Genomic DNA, 14,741 nt, shown 5'->3' with positions numbered 1-14,741 from the left:
TTACGATGCTACCTTATAATCAATGACTTTTATATGTGGTCATAAACAATATAAACTTAAGGCAATTGCCATGGTTCCATGGCAAAAACAGAGACTCAATGATTTAATTATGCCAAAAATCTGGATATAAGCAGAAAAGATGAAGCATTGACCTTTGTGGTCTGCATCCATTTTAGTAGCACAAGAGGGTAAGGGCAAGAGTTATGGGTGGTCTGTCTAATGTCTTATAAAGACCTCAGGGATTTTATTTGGATGCCTGCTAAAGTCTAGCACAAAGAACATAGAAAAATTTTCTCTTATCAGGTTTTGCTTCCCTACTTTTGGATTCTGGGATTTTTGATGATTTAACAAAGCTGTTACCATTGGGTAAGGGGTAGGAATGAAATAAAGGGACAAAAGTTTCAGTTACCAAGCTTGTCTGCTGCACAGTTGAGCTCCTTCACTTATGATTTGCTGAACACCATTTTTTTAAACTTTCTTGTATATACCTGCAAGTGCTTATCCTCAGCCCAGGACAACTTTACTTGACCTGGTCCACTATAACACAATTTAAATTAATAACCTTCCTATCAAGGCCTTTCCTTGTATCTGTCCTATCCTCAGAGGAGTTACTACTCATGATTTTAATAGGGTCCAAGAAGTGACCTTCCACTGACATTGAAGCAGCAAGATGCTGGCATTGCTGCCTTAGTGATAACCCTCGCCAGACAAATTAGCAGCTACATCCCACAATGAACAGCCACATTTTAAGATTTCTGTGACTGAGAGCTCTAAGTGCAAGTACTCAGTCTCATCCAGCTAAACTTTACCCACTGGAAGGAAGTAATGGCCATTTCTCTGCAATGTACTCTGTACCACTGCCATTGTGGGCTTCTGTGCCTGCAGGAGAAGGGTCTCATTGTTACAGACCTCTATAGCATTTCCTTTCTGGAAGAAGAGTAAGTGTATCTTGCAACATCACCTCTCCTTTGATTTAGTAAGTGTATACATAATCACACCAGATATTAATTCATCTCTTCAGTTCACTGTTACTATCAGCAGCATCACCTACAGTAAACTGATGAATTTTTTATATTAATGTTGGCCAAAATCTAATAGATTGTAACCTAGAAGGTAATAGTTTTCACATCTTCCCAGAAGGAACAAATGAACTACTTGTAAATCATTAATTTGCAGCCCTCCAATGATCAAGGTTGTCAGACTAATATGATTTTAAACCAATTAGGAATTGTTCATTTGTTCATTCATACCAATAACAACAATAACCTGAGCGTAGTAAGAACTCATATTAAAATATCAGCTTTCAATTGAAAGAGGAGTATTCCAGATTTCTGTGCTTCACATACCATTTCTCAGCAGCTGCAGCATATGGATTAAGTTAAAGGAGTCAATTTTAAACACAATTGGCAAGCTGTGACTGATGTGACTGACTGGCAGTAGAACTGCACCTATTGCTGCATCCTATTACTTGTTTTAACCTGTCCTCCACTCAGTCTTCCTCTGTTGGCTTGTTCCATTTCTCTGGTGATGTCTTGTTTTCTATATCACACCATCTTTCGGTCCAAAGTTGTCATTAATCGTATGTTCTACATTCTAGGCCAACAGAACACCTACAGACATGTAATAGAATAATGCAATAGGTGAATTATAGTCACGTTCACTTCTTCTGGATTGGTTTGTGATTCCTTAAAGAGACACGGATGAGACGCTTGGGATTTCCACAGCAGTTTCCAATATTCATCTCCCTGTGCAATTTCTTACAGACATTGCTGGAAGACCAAGTGGGCCTAATGATCTCTACAAGGGATGAGTGGGTTTTACATGCAGAAGAATGGCAAATTCTGCTGCTTTTGTTGTTACATTTCAGTGCTGGTGCTTGCTTAGTTGATGCATCTAAAATACATCAACAAGCCCACAGCTTCTGAGAATTCTCTTTCCTGAATGTTTTAAATATCAGCCAGGTAGGCTGTATCTTTAGGCACAATCTTTAGTGAGTACCAGGTAAATTCAGGAGTAGAGATGAATGATACTGTGATGCTGTCTGTGCATCAATTATTTTTCTGGATCTTGTAAGTGAGCACTACAAGCAAAGTAAATTACATCACATGTGAAGTGCACACTGAGCATTTCTATGAACCAGGGAATTCCTACAACTGAATATCATGATTCCTATAACATAGCAAGTAATAGGCAGTACAGCCTCTCTCACTTACTACATGCCGACTTCTCCAGCTAGACTGATGAACTTGATAAAATAAATTAATTTTTATTCACTTCCCTCCTCTGTTCAGTTTTAGAGCCCGTAGCAACCTCGAATTGGCTTGAAAATTCACCTAACTTCTTCCACTCCTCCCCACAAAGTGTTGCAGCCAAGCATAATAACTTCATTTGTACTCAAAACCTAATGAGAAAAATTACTTAAAAAGTAGATGTGACATTTCTTTTAAATGCTATCATAACAAGCCAGATGATATATACATTCACCTGCTGCTCATGCATGGCAACAGCAAATTAGGATAAGACACAGATTTGTTAATGAACATTTAATTGCCTTGGGACTGAAGGTGTCTTGGTTTTTATGCTGTAATATTTCTAAGGCTGTGCCCATTAAATGCAAATAAGTAAGAAAGAAGTCTTGATAGATAAAACAGGAAAAATGATGCATATTTTATGTTCTTATTGAATTTCAATATTATTTGATGCCTGACCCTTTCTCTCTCTGGCTCCATGGCTGAGATGCTGTTTGGCTGCTTAATTTTCAGCCCGATTGTTTCCAGAGAACTGCTGTTCAGCAGCTTCTCCCACTTGCTGAGTAGTCAACCAGAACCATCCCCAGACTCTCCACTTCACGCTGTCTTTGAGCCATTTTCTATGCATTTGATTTTTCTAACACAGAAAGATACATAATTTCACATTAAAAAAAAAAAAAAAAAAAAAAAAGAAAGCACCTTCTTGAATACTCAGGGCAAACCTATGGGTTCCACTGGGAACATTCATGGCAATTATATGATAATGCCTAACGAAGAAGGATAAGTGCCTGACCTTTGCTCTGCTGTTTTAGAGGGGGACTAGCTGAGATTAAAAGAAGTTAAATAGCTTGACAAAGGCACCTAGCAACTCAGGTGTCTTCCAGCCACCTGTTTCAGGGCTCTCTATGTAAACAGTCCTGCCCATTAATAAAAACTAGTTTTCCCCTTGGGTTCTGAAGGAAGAGAAAGGAAACAAAAGCAGTTTTAATCTAAACTTTTTTCATCCTGTCTTTCTGAGGAAGGGAGATATGACTGACCAGCTGAGCTGCCACAATGAAGGTGGCACTCTCAAAATCATTCTTAATTAATGAGCATATGAATTTGGGGATGATTAAGGCTGAGAGTCACCACTGACACAGTGACTGACTGTAAACCAACAGGACTAGTTCCTCAGATGCTATAAAATCACAGTAGTACCATATGGCACTCGACGAGTCCTTGTGGAATTGCATCGCCTGTCTGAAAAAGGGAAAACTGCACTCTCCTGTCCATTACTCAATTGCTAAAACCTCAAGTTTCTCATAATAACCTTAAAAAGAATGCATTACATTTTTAATCTCCCATTCCTCAGTTGTCTTGAGAACATTCCTCTAAACTATAAATGTAGTGACATTTCCTAGTTAGTTTACCCTTAAGAGTATTTTATTCTTCTCAAAAATACACTGAGACAAATACACTGGAGAAAACTGATAATCTAGCAAGAACCAAACCCTGACATTTGGAATCATTGATGGGAAATGCCTCAGAGCATGAGATGAAAAAGCATCCATTTTTCTTTTCACATTAGACAAAACCCCTTCAATACTATCAAATACGAATAAAATCTTAGAACACTCCACTGTTAGGTAGGAAGGATGACCAGTGTTACAAATTCTTGAAGTTCATTACCACAGATTCTGACTGCAATAGCCAAAACTTTTGTAAGGATACCCTGTTCATATCTTTTTGCTGATCGAGGATGCCAATTAAACTCAGACACCAGAGTGAAAAGAGTAGGCTTATTTTACTGTTGAGAATCAAAGGATATAACCAAGTAATACAGAAAATACAAAGAATAGTACACTTAATTATTACTACATACAGTTAATTATAGAAAATAAGAAGAAGCAAGGTAATGCACCTAATCATTACTACACAATGGGGAGAACAGTGATTAAGAAAGATACATCACCACTTGCATACGTTACCAACATCCAGATCTGCAGTCGCTGGGGAGCCCCGCTTGCAGCGAGGATTTGGAGAGCCTTTCCCTGCATCTGGGAAGTCCTATGCGGTGCATCCATCTGTAGGTGAGCGGTGTGTCCATCTGTAGGTGAGGCATCCAAAGTCGCGGCCAGAGGGTCCAGCTTTATGTACAAAAATCAGCAAGTCAAAATGACTTGCACTTTCCTTTGAGTGGAAACATCTGGTTTCATCCTCCTGTTGGATTTTACCCAAAGCCTGGCAAGGGAGTTTCTAACAAGGCCAAACACTTGGGTTCTCAGCCTTGAACAAGACTAAACAAGGAAAGTTGGATACATTCTCATGACATTTCATCCTCACTACTGATTGTATTTTGTCTAAGCTACATCTTTCTCTAGTGAGCATACATATTTTGTTAATGATCAGATACTAATAATAAACGCTAATGGTAATACAGATTTTACTAATTAACAGATACTAATAATGGATAATGTTTGGTTGTGAGGTTCATCTAGAGGTGTTTCAGGGCCTATTATTCAGGCCCTAGTACTACAATATCTTGGACTTTTGACAGCGACAGATTAAAATCATGGTCATGCAAAGATGTGGTCACAGAATCAAACATTTTGTCCGGTTAGTCACAACTATCATGACAGTTTCCTGCCTCTGCAGAAGAAACAGAAGCATATTTGAGCCCCCATTTTGAACAAGAACATAATTCCATTCTCAGAAAACCCCTTAAAGGATCTTTTTCATGTGGCTACTTTCAAACTTATTTAGCCATTATCAAAGCATGGTTACTAGAATCTACTTGACATTTCTGAAAGATTTTTTTTTTCCCTCTAAATTAAGACCAGAATGGAGGTTCACAGCACTCTTCCTTAGACATACTTTGAGATACAAGGCTCTGGAATATAAGAAAAAAACCTGACTGTGCTATTAAATATGTTAATAAATAGTATGTTATGTCTGGAGTTGCATGACTGGGTCCATGAGTTGCTCCTTACCGTAGTCAAAGTAAAATAAATAATATATTATGATTCTGTGCAAGTGAAAAAGGTAATATGGTTTCATTTATCACTAATAAATCAGCTAACACTGTTATCTTCAGGCAAAGGAATGTTCATGCTCTAGATCATAATTCATGTCCTTAGGAAAGGTAGTATCTATTCTACAGAGAGCAATGTTATATTGAAACTTAGCGGCCATACTTGCAGTATAGCATCTGTCACCTTTGAAGGTAACAGAATATATACATATATAAAAGATATATTATCTTATATATTATATCTTTCATATATATGTATATACAATATATACAGGTATAAAAGAAGACAGAATATATACATGTATCTTGCAAGATTCTTCAGTTTGTTCATCCCTTCTCATTATTGCAGCTGGTTCAGTGCTAGATGAAGTATAACTAGACTTTTTTTCCAACCATATGCCTTAATACTTCATGCTTTTCCACCATGGCTTCATCGCTGTCCTGTGCTTTATATCCTTTAGGTGACAGAATGCTTCCAGATCAGATAATGTCTGAATATATACCACACTGAATTAGTGTGTTATGTTGTGTTGCTCTGAGTGTTGCATTTCTCTAGTCTTTCGTGGCACTAGATCCTCAGTTAATATTAACTCTCAGCTGGAAACACTTAGTCTTCAGTTTACCTACTTACCATTCCCTAAACTGTTCTTTCCTTTAACTCAGCGTCACAGATTGCATCTGACAAATATATTCTGACACATATTATCAGTGCTTTACAGTGAAAATATAACCTGAAGGTATGTCTTCTCTCTCAAAGCAAGTCAATGTTACACTAGCATCTTAGAAGCAGAGAGGGGAGATTCCCCCAAAACATTCTAATCTTGACCCCTCCAAAAAATATCACTTTTGTTCCTTAGGCCTTCACAGCCCCACTAGTGGAGGTACAGAAAGCAAGCTGTTGGAATCACATACTGAGACCAGACTTTCAAAGCACTCAGAGGAACAATAAAAGCCTAGAAGATGCTGAGCACTTTTGAGAATCTGGCTTCAAATGGCCAATCAGCAAGAAACATCAGGCTAGCCAGCATACTGTAATCGAAACAACTGAGATGCCGTCTGAAAGGTGTCATCTTCAACTAGTACAGGTATTGAACTATAAGCAGTTCCTTAATTTGGGACACAGTCATACCCAAATAAAATTAAAAGGTATTTAAATCACATAGCCTTTTCTTTCCAATTTAAAGGGATTTCTTTTTACCAATTTGATGTAAAGGAGAAATGGTGTTTAATACCATATCATTGCCATAGGCTTCAGGCACAAAATTAAACACATTTATCTCTTTTGGGCAATTACTGACCCACAAGAGGAACCTCCATTTCTACCCTGAGCATTACTTGTTAAATGTTTCTATGGACACAGTGAGAAGTTTCCGCTCAAAATCGTATGTCAGCGCTGCCTGATTAAGTCTAGGGGTACCCTTTGAGAGCCTCGTAAGCAAGCAACCATCATTTGTCCTTGCAGGTCAGCACCTGTACATTTTATAGCTTATGTGCATAAAAATACCTCAGCTATTCCTGCTATAAGGTAATTGTCAAGAACAAAATTCAGTTGGGGCTGAACAGCCAGAAAGGGGATAAATCACAAGAATATTGATCCTTTTGCTTGAGAGAAATCTATTTTCATCTCTTTTCATTTCTTTCTTTGCTTGGAGTGCAAGAGCTTTGTCCATACATTACTTTCTTGCCCCTATATACATTTATGTATCTTAGCAAGATGAGGGAGGTCTTAAAACCGTTCTGAAGGACAGCTGTTAAAGCAGAGTGTCATCCTCCCATGTAATGAAGAAATGCAATAGCAAAATTAGAATATGTTTTAGACTCTAAAATACTAAAAGATGATACAAACAGAATTTTTTTACTTTTGCTCATTAAAAAGGGTAAATTAGTTCATGCTCCCTTGTCACACTTCTGCAAAGCATGCTTAACAGTTAAATTGGGTGATTGGGTTTTCTCTGCCCTGTAGAGTGAATACTCAAGTAACCCATGCTTGAACTGTATACTTCATGCTTGAACTCTCATAGATAGTGGATAAACAGAAAAAGGAAAAGCTACCTGGTGTGCAAGGGCTTGCACAACTCATAAAATTTAGAGCAGCTTCAAGCTGAGGGACCACACTTACATAATGCAGCCAGAGTACTGAAGGGCAAGTGTCTTTGCCTTCCCTTCTGCCCACGGCAGTTTTGCTGTGAATGTAGCTGTGCTGATCCACTAAATGTGATCCACTAAGGCATCTTACCCACTAAATGCAAGGAGTCACACATGTGTGTATGTGTCTGTATGTAAGTATGTCCACACACAGCATCCTGGAAAAGGACACAAAAAGACTATCTCTTTAACTAGCACACCAATAAGCAATTTAAGTGAAAGATTTGTAAAGGAAAATCTACAAATCAACATGTCCTTACTTTGAGCTCAAACCTCAGCTTTGTGGTTCGTTCCAAACTAAGAACAATCTTATTGCCATAGCCTAAATTCCTGCTTAAGAGTCAGCAGCTACTCTGGAAACTATTCAAGGGCCTACAAAGGAAGTTGAGGGAACAGTGATTTAGTTCAAATAAATCATAGATTGGCTTTGGTTCAGAAGCTAGCACATGGAATTCAAATACGTCATGCAGAAAGGCAGACTAATTGATTCAAATCACTTTTGGTAGCTTACCAGCTGTGTGTAAAAGAACCACTACCCAAATTACAAAAAGCCAGAAATCTTGTTCAGACAGGGACAGCACTTATGAATGAAAGAGGTTTGCAGTCTGTTGCCTTCAGATCCTCATTTTTCAATTATTAGCTTTTAAACTGTTACAGGACCGTTGCCTTTCTATAATAATATAAATTCTTGATAAAACCTTCAAAGAACTGGGGTCATCTTCTTTTGTAAAGAAACAGATAATTTCTTAAATTGTGTTTATACAGTGCCTGGCAGAGTACAACATCTGTCTCAGATGGGCCTTCTAGGCATTAATGCCACACAATTAAGCTACCATACATGTCTGCATCTTTGCAGGCTCTGGTGTTCTCTTTGGTTATCATAACTCTACAAAATAATGTCAAAAATAGAATTTAGACTGGATATTAGGAAGTATTTCCTTCCAGAAGGGGTTGTTGGGCATTGGAATGGGCTGCCCAGGGCAGTGGTGTAGGCCCCATCCCTGGAGGAGTTTAAGAGTCGGGTTGACATTCGCTGAGGGATATGGTGTAGTTGGGAACTGTCAGTGTTAGGTTAAGGGTTGCACTAGATGATCTTCAAGGTCTTTTCCAACCTAGATGATTCTGTGATTCTGTGAAAAATGTGGAGTTGATGGCACAAAATCATTATCTTCTGGTTTCATTTTGTTCCTGTTCACTTTCATAGTGGCTCAATTACCATGCTATTTATAGCCTTTTCAGAGTCTAATTATATTGCATTAGACATCCTGAGATATTTGTGGATGGGTATTTTCTACACAAAAACTTTGTGCTTATTCTTAATATTACCCTAGCAGCTATGCAGTTCCAGAACACCAAGCAAGATTAATTAAGTAGGTGTAAGTATTGCTGAAATCTCCTCTGGTTTTGTCTGTCTATCCTCACTGACGTTTCTACAACCAGCAAAAGACCTGCTAAAGAAGTAAGTGACTAATGCCAAAAAAATCCACTCTAATGAGACCTCCTGGGAAACCACCTCTCCTTATGTGATCAGAGGAGGAACTTTAGTTCTTCGTTGTTCAGTTGGGAAGGGTAACATGCTGCATAAATGTACACAGTAGCTATCTATGCTAATCTGATAAACAGACCAATAGCTTTAAATAATTACTTCATTTGACTTCACAGTGAACTATAGATCTAGTCCATAAGGTTTACAGTAGTCTCTGCATCTATAAAGCACAATTCTGCTGTTAACTATCTAGAAGAATTTACTTCCTAATTGCTTGACTAGTAATTCACTTATATTCTCTATGACCTATTAAATCCTGGTAAGCTCAGTAAACCATAAGCAACTTGATGACTGCAGTCTGTGTTTGCAAATCTGATGATTACCTGTATGTTTAAAAGAATATAGTGGCATCAAAATTCATAGAGGTGGCTCAGAAAAGCAAAGTGCCAATAGCTATGCTGAGATTAGATGAACTCTCCATCCTACCTGATTGCAGGCTCTGAGAGTCTTTATGGATTCCTTATATATAAGACAGAAAGAGAGAAAAATAAAGTTCCTGCATTGAATTATCCTCTGGAAAAGTGTCTCTGTTCATTGAATACTGAAGATGTGTAGGCAACTACGCTTCTCAATTACATATTCAAACTGGCTGCCCATGATGCCCCATACAGTTCCTTGTTATCCATCCTAACCTTTCCTATCTTGGGAGGTGAGCAGGATCAAATCAGTTCTTGCCCTAAGAAGTTAACAGAAAAGCCCAAATTTCAGAAGCATTCACTATTTACTTTCCTTTATGTCCCGACCTGCTCAACTCATACCATTTGTATGACCTCCTGCTGCCCTCCTTGGTTGGAGCCCACTGTAGCTGCTGCTTTGAAGAGCCCTTGCCAAACAGGTGTCGACATTCGTCTAAACTATAACCCAAAAGCATTTAACCTCCAAAGGATAAGGAAAAGAGGCCACCAATGGAGATCCAGAGTTTTTTATGTAAGTCAACCCTTGCATCGGAAGTCAGAAAAGGAAATGTTCATCAAAGAACCCAAACAGCAATGCACACTGTATTTTCTTTTCCTATCATTCTTACTGTACTTGCCTCTCTTTTTTTTCCCCAGAGGACTAAACATCTTCCGTTTTTGCATCTTCCATATTCTCCTAGTCTGAATTTGTTTTTTAATTAAGCTATTGCTGGGCAGAGAGTCTTCAACTTCAGGCAGTTTTGACCAAGCTCCAATTATATTTTAACTTAAAATGTAAAAGGAAACAAACTACTTCATATAGGATGCTTTTGCGTGATAATTTGGAAAATGCATATTTTACTGGAGAATTCATCTTCATTAGCATAATCTAAGTAAGGTTGTACAATAAGACTTCCCATTTAATATGGCATTGCAGGGAATATTGAAAGAACCGTACTGTTTTTTACTAATGTGTTTCAAGAATTTTAGTATAATTATAATGTTAAAATCCTCAGATGTGAAAATAATGTTTCATCACAGAGAAAAAAATGCAGCAAATTTCACAGAAAACCAGAGCTTAAATGGCTTAAGTTGAATAGAGGTAGGAAAAGAATGGGATCTTCAGGGCCATATACTATTGTGAAGGAAAAAAACCTGAAAAAGTCAAACAGAGTGGAAGATGTCAAGAGGCAAGGTAGAAGCTTTCATATGCCAGGTTACAGCATGGAGTGAGTGACAGCCCTTGTAACTCTAAAAGGGACCTGACGTGACTGAAATCGACAAGGACTGTTGGTACAGAAATGAATCTCTTGGGTGTATTTTTTATTTTTTAATCTTTCCTTTTCTTGAATGTTAAAGATATGTTTCTTTCTAGAGACTGGAAGTCTCTAGAATACAAGCAGCACAAAAACTACACAGAAGACAAGAATAAAATAAAAAAACATAGTCATGGAACAGATAGGAAGATTACATCATGTATTTGTTTTCTCTGAACTAATATTAATTCTGGATTTGTTGATCATAATACATACTGGGAAGAGATGAAAAGCATCTAAGTATTCTAAACTCAGCCATTCTCAGAAGCGAGGACCATTTCAGGATGTTTGTGTTATTTTATTTCTTTCCCCTTTTCTTTAAAATACATATAAAGGAAAAAAGAGGCATAATTTGTTTTGCTGCTGCTATTACTATTCTCATCTAGTGGAGACCTGAACCACCATCATTCCATTCATGCCAATGAATCCTGACAGCTCTAATATAAAAAGTTGCTCCAAGGGAATTACTGTATATTCTTCCTTCTCTGTGGAATGACTGCACCCTTTTATGGTGATATTTTTATGAGAACCTTCTGAAATCAAGTATTCACCTGGGAAAGCTGCTGGGAAGCAGAGTGGAATGCAGGCTTAACCTGCCCCCCACTGGGGATTTCGTGCTGGTTGAGTAAGCACAGAACAGTGAGGAGAAGGGGAGATGAGGGTGAGTTGGACACCTTCTCAGAAAAACAGAGTGAACATAAGGCGATCTGGTACAGCTCCTAGGCCAGGAACTGAACTCACTGCTTCTCAGCCAGTAGAAGATAAGCTTGTTCTGCATCAAGGCAAATGCCAGCTGCAGCTGCTTCCCTCAAAGTCAGTGATTCTTACTCTTGGAGCATCTTGGTGGTGTCCAGGATTCACTGGTCCCCACCTTAAAATCTACCTATGCTACTGAATAGTCACAAGCATTTGAGCTTTAGCAACCTTAGAAGTGCTTTTTGATGTTTCCAAGTGTATACAATCCCATACAATCTCAGCAAACAACAGTCTCGGCTTTCCTGTCACCCTGTCTCCCTCTTCATGCCATTCTGTTTTCACTCTCAGACCTTTCAGAGTAAGGACTGCCAGCCTCCTGGAGGGGGAATAACGGGTTTAGAGAGAAGGATACACTGACAGGTCTGTGTAGCTAGCATGGTCACTGTGGTAGCTCTCATCACCACATATAAATTTACTAAGCAAATCTCAGACCCTAAAGTCTTCAACCATTTCACTCATCACAGAATTGTTTAGGTTGGACAGGAGTCTCTTGAGATAATCTAGATCAGTCCCAAAATCTTTTTTCATTTCCCACTTAGTGCTCTAGCTCACTGACTTTAGGTGTTCTCACATAAAGGGAGGCCCTGGCACCTCCAGCCCATGTAGGCAGTCAGCAAACTGTGACCACTGACAACATTTGGGCTGGTCTTTACCAGTGCCATGTGGCCAGAGAACATTCCTTTGACTGATCTTCACTGTATTCAACATTGCTGCCAATATGTTATTTACAATCTTATTTTAGGTTTGACTATTTCAATGTGGTATAAAATTTTCATTTTTTTAGCCTTAAAAAATTTTAACTTTAGACTGCTAGGCTTTCAGGTCACTGATGTTTCCTCTAAGTGGCAGTTCATGTCGGATTATTATGCATTTACTGAAACGGTCTCTTTCAGTGCTTTCCCAAAAAGTTAGTATTGTATCTCCTCAACCTTAATTCATCTTAACAAAGTTTCTTTTGTTCAGGATCACTGTATAATTTTAAATGAGCTCATGCCATCATTTTCTATTCCAATAAGTGAGGAAGGTCACTCTGTGGAAATGTAGTGTTTATATGGCAATCTACTAAAAAAATGTAGCTGCTTTTGTCCATTTTCTCAGCTAACAAAAATTCATAGAAAACTGAGTGGTTTATTACTTACTTGAATATGAACTATTAAGAGTATAATCAAAAGTTATTATTCTCATTAGTTGGCAAATCATAACTTGCAACCTTTTGTCTTCTGCTTGACTTGTTGAGAAGACTGTTAATAAAGTGCTGATGATTAATATTAATGCATATTTATATGGTCTCTGATATAATCTGAAAATTGTCTTTTCTGATGCTTAAGATAGTGTCCTGCTTTCGGCCAGGACAGAGCTGACTTTCCTTGGGCTGGGAGGGAACGCAGCTAGAGGGCCAGGCCTGGGATCGATCAGTGGAGTATTCCATATCATGTGACATCATGCTCAGTATATAGGCGGATGCGGGCTCTCTCCGTTTCCGTTTTGGCTTCCCGGTTGGTCGGCGGCAGGATTTCTGGTGTGGTCGGGATCACTGCTGGGGGCGGGCTGTGTACTGGTCGCTTGTCGGTGAGCAACTACTGTATATTACCTGTTTGGACTTACTATTGTTACTGCTGCTTTGTTACTATTACTAATTATTTTTTTTATTCAACCTACCAATTTCTTTTTTTTTTTGTCCCTCCCCTATTTCACTGGTGCTGGGAGGGGAGGAGTAAACGACTGGCCACGTGGTGATTGGCTACGGGCCGAGTTCAAACCATGACAGATAGTTTGGATAATGCTATACTATAATAGGTGTTACTAATCCAGTCTACACTTGTACTGCTTCCAAACTTCATTAAAAAATATTTATTGGTAAACAGGTATCTAGCAAAAAGCTGTATAACAGTTCTTACTAACTTAATGTGTAGATATGAAAAGATACCACTGTGGCACCATGACATATCGTTCAGGATCAGAAAAGGGATACACAAAACATAAAGAATATTTTGACATAGGTAAAGAAGTCACTGTAAAAAGAAGTATAGTTGTGGTGAAAGTACTTCATAAACAAACTTGATCAAGTCAAGACATATTTAAACTTCAATAGAAGTCCAAGATAGCCAAGTTTGTCTTCTGTTACAGAGACTGCAGGATGAAATTCTACCCAACACTAGATCTGAAGGAAAATGGGAAGGTGGATATTTCACAGTATATCTCACACTATTCCTTCCTTGATAAACAAAAGAGATACACAGCATGCTCAGCACACTGAAAGTTATCTGATATGAGATCCGGATTGGCAGAAATGACACTGTATCTTAAGTTCTGTTTGATAAACTCAGAATTCTACCCTTACTTTTTCCTTACCCCTCAAAATATCACTTGTTTATTGCTACTGGGTATTAGTATGGTAAATGGAGCACATGTGGCACCAGGGAGAGAGTTCAGTGAAAACTTGGGTTACTATTTCTAACAATTTGCAAATGATCTAGAACTATGTAATATGTAAATAACGGTTTGCAAAAAATTCACACAAAATGAGATTTGTGTGAAAACTTCAAATTAATTATCCTCCGTGGAGTGGAAGACTGACTGTTGATCAGGAACCACTTCATGTGTGCACTGGATATAGAACAAATCAAAATAAGAGGCAGTCAGTGCAGTGAAGCTGGCTGGGTTCTGGAAGGTTCTGAGGAAACTTTTAGGTCAGAGAATGACACAGCAGATATGTCTGTAATTTTCAAAAATGAACTCTATTGGACTCTATTTTCATAGAAGGACATTTTGTTGACTTCAGTATTCTGTCAGTGTTCTACTTCATTGTGGTGAGAGCTTACTCTGACACTAATACAGATACTTCTGATCAAATTTTCCACTAATACCCACAACTTTTACAAACTTATACTATGTGATATCTGAGTGAAACTCAGTGTTTATTATTTTTATCTGTAAAGAAATAGCTAGGACTTTAAATTTCCTATTAGTCCTATCATCCTTGCTGATCATATCTGTTGGGTATTTTAATGCATCAGTGACAAATAAATACATTACCTGAGATGACATGGTTAAATACAGCTTTCAATTTTGCATGTATAAGGAACATGTTGTTGAATAAACAATAATGCTTCAGGTCTAAACTCCAGTTTTGTCTAGCAAAGTTTTGGGATTCGTTTTGAATCAAGAGGGGATGAAGCCACAGCTGTGCTGTTTTCTTTTGACCTTAAATACATCTTACATTTCAAAATTGCACGTGAACGTGGCAGTGTATCTTGTATATGCACTCCAGAATAGGATTAAAAAGTGACTAACACTCCCGAATACATCACCTCGTTATTCTGC

This window comes from Strix uralensis, chromosome 14 (assembly GCF_047716275.1).
Source record: "Strix uralensis isolate ZFMK-TIS-50842 chromosome 14, bStrUra1, whole genome shotgun sequence".
In the NCBI taxonomy this organism is placed as follows: Eukaryota; Metazoa; Chordata; class Aves; order Strigiformes; family Strigidae; genus Strix; species Strix uralensis.
This window is presented reverse-complemented; position numbering follows the sequence as displayed.